At 41.1% G+C, this 6,534-nt stretch overlaps 1 protein-coding gene across 1 annotated transcript in view; it reads right to left on the bottom strand.

Annotated features, from left to right (window-relative positions):
- The window catches only part of LOC111066881 (protein timeless homolog), a 69,698-nt gene that overhangs the window by 35,304 nt on the left and 27,860 nt on the right, over positions 1 to 6,534 (bottom strand).

Genomic DNA, 6,534 nt, shown 5'->3' with positions numbered 1-6,534 from the left:
TATCGGCCAGAGGAGCGATACTACAAAATATGTATGGTATATAGGTACACAAACGTACTTATAAATGTTAGTGTTAGTGCTGCCAAAATCGTAGCGTAAAGGGTTGATAAAACAGAACTATGCTATATTTGTGGAGATTAACAATAGAATTAGGAATAAGGCAAACAAATGTATTATGGATATAGCAAATATGAATAGCAATTAAAAGTGTATGTAAAGACATGGTAAACATTTTATGAATTCTTCTCGAAACCAAAAAACAACAACAATTTTAATGCAAACCGAAATCGAAACGGAAAACATGTGAAAATAATAAAATTGGAGAAAATTATTTAATTTGAAAGAGTAAAATGACAATGTCTCTGGATTGTTTCCTTTGGGCAGTGGATTAAAACAAAAAGAAAAGCTACGTACGATGGGTAAAATGGGAAAATTGCATATATGTATGTATGTACATACAACGGAAGAGAATAACCGAGTAAATGAAAATGAAGACAAGCGTGAAGCCAAGCAAATAATATCCCAATATGGCTGCAGCTCGGTATCGACTCTACATTGGTTATTATTGCCTTTATAACGTTGATGCAGCCCGAAGAGGATATTTACTTATGCAATGGCTGCAGTTTCGCATGGGGAAAGCGGATACATTTATGGCGACTGCTTAAATTTTAATGGAGCAGTAAGAGGAGCACTGCTGTCAAAACGGAACTTCAGAAGTCCTTATAAAATACAGCCGAAAAACTTATCTTAAAGCAACAAAAATGTACCATTTGGCTGAATCCAACTGAATAAATAAGGAACTTTTTACCGCACTGAATAGCTTCCAAGACAACCAATTAGAGAGACAACCAGTTCATTAGAGCACAACAAATGAAGCCAGAAGGTCTGCCCACATTGATAATGGAGATCAAACCAAGCGAAGAGGGCGATAAACATAAACGTTAAATTAGTGACACATGCCACAGTTAAGCTCAGAGCAAATGGGACTGGCTAAATTATGCCAATACTGCCAATACTCGCACACAACCCGAATTCGGTGGGGATGCGGAGCAGGTCTCGCGAGAAAGTCAAATGGTCAGGACTGAACGAAACAGGGAACATTTTTATTTCAAATCCAATTATTTCACATCGAAACTGCAATCAGATGATTGCGTTCAGCAACAGGAAGTGTTCACATATACATGCATACATACATACGTAAATACATGGGGATGCATGTGTGTGTATGTGTGTGTGTTGGTAAACCAACGACGCTGTGAAAATGGCCGACAAAATGAAAGTCAATTGGTTTTTCTTGTTTTGTTTTTCATCGTTTTTTTTTCTCCTCATCTTTTCTGTCCTGTTGCCCTTTAGTGGCGCTTTTGTTTCCTTTGGCATACATCGTTAGCTTGGGCATAGAAGGGTCCGGGGTAGAGTCCAGTCGAGGTCGTCCTCAGCCGGATGGTGAAACTGTCGCCGCATTGGGGAGCCAGACGGACCGGAGCGCACATGTCAAGAAATTGTTATGCGCCCTTGGACATTCGGTTGTATGGGCGGGAATTAAATATTCAATATTGCAGCGAGGCACACACAACATTCAATAACATCGAAATTCCTCAATGTGGCGGATGGCAGGGAAATGTTAACACAAATGCGTGCGCAATAAAAAGGTTAATGGTAAAATAATAAAAAATATAACGAAATTTGTGTCCCCAGCACCAGCAGTCCCCTCATATATGAGGGGAAACACGCGCCGACAGTTTGATGAGAGAATGTCAATCGAGATTAATTTTTTTTGTAACAAATTCCGAACAGAGCAAAGGTGAAAGGTGAAAGGGTATGAGGATTTCTTTTAGATGGGCTTTTTGCAGTTGAGTTATTTTTTTGGCCATATTCATAAGCTGAATTTCAGCATTTTCAGCACTTAATGCATTGGATGTTGGGCCTTTACTGATGGCAACTGCTTCGTATATCCAGCAGCAGCAGTAAGCCATAAGGACATTATCTCTGATTAACCCAAATAGGCACTGGAAAAAATTAAAGGAAGGAGAGACCACTTTGCCATGATCTGATTCTCAGTTCCCCTGCAAATTTTTACCCTGATGATGCAGAGAAATGGAAGAGCGAGGCAGCAGGAAGTGGAATAAAGGGAAATGGAATAATTGCCGGGGGTAACCATTGAACTGTTCATTTTTATGCAATTTACTGCCCGGGATGCCGAAAGTGAAGTTAAAAATGTTCGTCGTTGTTTTTTGGGTGTGTGGGTGTGCTGGTGTGCTGATGTGTGTGTGTATGCAGCAGCTGAGAAAAACTTTATCTAATTGATTTCGATGCTACAGTGCAGCCAAATGGGGCTCCATTAGCGCCAGTCAAGCAGAAAAAAGAATGAAAGCCAAACTTACGCTTTTTCCCCCTCGATTTTTATAAATATGCAAAAATTCTGTGGGTTCTGTGTGCGGAGCGCGGAGTGCGGTGTCCGGAGGGCGCAAATAGTACAGATACACAAGCCCCCACGCCACAGATAGCCATACGCATTGGCCCCTTCGCTTTAAATTGCATTCATTTTTAATGCAGCGGTGCCAAAAAGCACGGACACATTACGTATACGCAATGTAGTGCACTCTGGGGACACATTGCTTAATTTCAGCTCCAGTACTCCCCCTCGCCACCAACCCAGCCTGCTCTCACGCCCAGTGCGTGCAGTAGAGTCCTGGGAGCTTGAACCAGGGAGAGCCATGTGTGACACACCCAGGCGCACAAATGTCAAATGTAAAAAAATACTTCGCATTATACAATATACCTCGAGTTTATATACCCTTGCAGAGGGTATCGCCAACTTGGTTGCTACTTAGTCTAAGATTAATCTATATGGTTTTCAATATTTGATTAGGACGAGAGAATATTTATCTACTCATCAATACGTGATACACAATTAATAGTTGGTTTGTTTGTTCCACACAAAATATTAAAATGATTTTATTTATAGATTTTTACATTTTTGAATTGGAAGCAGAAATGACGGAGGTACAATTTTTTATTTTATATAAGGGTATTATAAGTCAGTCATTCTATTTAGTTTTTCGGCACATTTGCGAGTAGATAGGAAGGGAAACAGGGGACAAAAACGGATGGGCGGCACCACGGTGTGCGTTGGGTTGGGGCGGTAACGATTTCATTTCATGGTTTTGCACTCGTTATGACTTTTGCCTTACGCTCCCTCGGTCCCTCATTCATTCTCCAGCACCATCTCTCCCTTTCCCCTCTTTCTATGGGGTCTCTCTATCTGGTCTCCTCGCTTTGCTTGGCTTTTATTGTCGCCCAGCTGCGAGAGAGCGTCCCCAAAGTATGCAACGTTTTATGTTTACTAGAGGTAAAATTCCGCTCGCAACACACACGGGCGGGCTCTCATATCCCACACAGAGACATAGATACTCACACACGTGCACACACACACAACCACTATGACAACTTTTGTTTAAACAGCTTCTCTCTTTTTTCCGCTTTACAATTTAAAGTTTAATTTTTCGGTTATTTTTTCACATTACATATTTTGAATGTCATTGCCGCCAACTGTGGCCGGCCGTTGGGGCCCCTGGAGAAAAGCGAGATGGAACCCAGGTGTGGTTGGTGCGTGTTTTTTATGGTTGTGTTTTTTACTCAAAGAGCACAAAAAACCCCCGAATATGAATGGACAGAGGGAACAAGTTTTTTTTTTTGGTTGAATAACTGCACTGAAAATCCACGTTAAGTAAATTTAATGCTGTTAAAGCATGCACAAGTAAAAGCACAAAAATGTTAATAGCGATGGCCATAGGTGTAGCTGCGTTGGTCATCAGTTTAAAATGTTATTTCTTCTAATTTCGGCATTATGATCACGGTTTCAGTATCACGATAGGCCGCACAAGACCTAACTTTCCGTAATTTTCGATTCATGCATTTCATAGGCTTTATTCGGGTCCGCATGGAACAATATGCATGTACATCTCTATAAAAAGGTAATCCAAATATAATTCCACATAACAAAAATCTGCATACACATATTCGTCGCATTTATTTTATGTTTCATAGTTTTTGTCAACAGATTTCCATTTGTATACTTTGTGCCCGATTTTTGGATTATTTTAAAAATTGAAAAAGCAGAAGCAATCTACCTGATGAAAAACCAGCACAAAAGACAGATAAACTAATCAAGGTAAACGAAGAGATGGAGAGAGCTATTAAAATGAATGCTGCGAAGCGGAAGAGACGGTAAGGGACGGAGCTGGACCAGGACCAGGACCAGGACCATAAAAACGATATATAGAATGGACAAATGAAAGGCAAATCAGTGTCAAGCCAGCGCCAAGTCATGGCACCTAATTGAGTAAGTGTCATCGCCGGACCATCCGCAGCCTCATCCGCATAGGGGTTCTATCGCACACGAGTTTGTGGCGTTTGTGGTGTTGTGGTTGATGTCTGGTGCCGCACCACTCGCACGGCAGTGGATTTGGAAAATGGGGACAGCAGACACGTCAACTTGCAAATATACTGCTGAGAGGAGCCTCGGCCCGTCCCGGCCCGGCCCGCCACTCGGCTCTGTTCAGTCGAGTTGAGCTCTGTCCAAATGACTCTCTTCTTGCTCTGTTGTGGATATTTTATTCCATTTTATTGTATTTTATTCGTTTTTTTTTGCCATACACCAACACGCGCACTTTCTGTTGTTCTTTGGTGAGCTTTGTCGTGTGCTTTTCTTTTTCTTTTTTTTATTTGTGTTCATAACATAAACTTTGTATTTTTATGTGAGACAAAGAAGTGGGACAGGGGACAACGGCAACGCCAACGACAACGACCAGGAACAACAGAACCAACTTGTTTGCGCTGGGAAATCAGTTAAGGACTTGGCGCACAGACTTGGCAGGACTTGAAATATACACAAACACATATACATATATATGCTACATTCAACTCTGCCTTGTCCCCCGTTAACGCTCTGCACTGTTTCTGTTGGTTTTGTTTTAACACTTGAGTGGATTTTTGTGTTATTTTTGTATGAGTCCTGGGCGTTGATTCGGCTTGCCTGTGTCTCTGGCAGGACAGGACAGGACAGAACAGAACAAAACAGCACATAACAGGATGAGTATGGAATGGGATAAGGACGAAGTACGAAGGACTCGTCATTTATTATGCGCTCCACAAATCGAAATCAACGAAGCAACTTGATTAAGATTTAACTAAGCAAACAGACTGGCATGCAGCTGTCTCAGCGACACCTCTCCCCTTCGTCTTTTTGTCTCAAATTAAGTTTTCATTTCAATTTGAAATCGAACAAAGCATCCATATATATGTATGTATGCATAATTATGCATGTGTGCAGTACTGTGTAGTACGACAATAGACAAGTGCTATAAATTATGCAAAATGTCAATGCTCTTGCCATTTGCCCTGCCCAACGTGGGCTGTGCTGTGTGGCTTCCACAAAGCAAAATTAATATAATGTGAAATAATTAAATGTGACAGGCAGAGCAGGCTCAACTAATTGATACTCATTGTGGCTCCAATTAGTATGTCAAATTGTAAGTCAATTAAATACCACAACTACGTACATACATACATGAATAGATAAAAAGGAACGTAATGCCAAGGATACTCAAGGATTGGTCACTAATATTGATTGATACGCCTGATATTTTGAGACAGTTTTACAAAAACCTACGATCTAAGCTCAAAAGCCAACTGCATTTCTTATGTATGTATTTTTTTTATTAATTGATTAGTTTTAAACAACTACGTGTCTAAAACATCCCTCCACTCACAGGGTAGCACGAGTAAAAAATATTAATTAAAGCCAAACCACAGGCAGAGAGCATACAACATGCAGTTTTGCGGTTGCCGGTAATTAATAAAATGTACGGCTGCCACAAGCGGAAGAGACAGGGACCTAGTCAATGGCCACTTTGGGGACTGGTTGCTTTTTTTATTTTTTTGCGACCCAACATTAGCATTGGCATTTTACATATACTCGTACATGCATATATATGTACATATAAACGGAGGGTGAATTTTTTTGGTACTCTCTTTGGTAAATTGCATATTGTTGCAGCCGGAAAACTGTCAACTGACCATCAATCTATTGACGGCCGGCGGGCGATAAGCTGCCCATAAAATCCCTCGGTCGCCGATAGAACGGGTCACGCTTTTTGTTTGGGGGGCTTAACGAGCTCAGCCCTTTGAAAAAAAGATGACGCAGACACAAAAGAGGGTTTCAAACGCTTTAAGCACTGCGATTGAGCGAGCGCAAGCGGAGACTCTTTCATGTGGACCCACAGACAGACGGACAGGACACCATTGCATGCGCTTCAAGGCACAGACAGCGGCCCAAACGCTAAAAGGATACTCCACCAGTGCCTCACACAGACACACTGACCCAGGGTTTGCCTTTGTCCAGACATTGTTCAATCCATTTGTAAACCAAAACGGAAATGCTTCTTTAAAAAAAAGTTCAACTTTATTTGAAAGGTATGCAAAGAAAAATACTTAAAACTAGTCATTTCGTTTTATTAGAATCAGTTCAGTCAC

Source organism: Drosophila obscura, unplaced genomic scaffold (assembly GCF_018151105.1).
Source record: "Drosophila obscura isolate BZ-5 IFL unplaced genomic scaffold, ASM1815110v1 contig_150, whole genome shotgun sequence".
Classification (NCBI taxonomy): domain Eukaryota; kingdom Metazoa; phylum Arthropoda; class Insecta; order Diptera; family Drosophilidae; genus Drosophila; species Drosophila obscura.
Note: the sequence above shows the minus strand (reverse complement) of the source record. Positions and strands in the feature narration are given on the sequence as shown.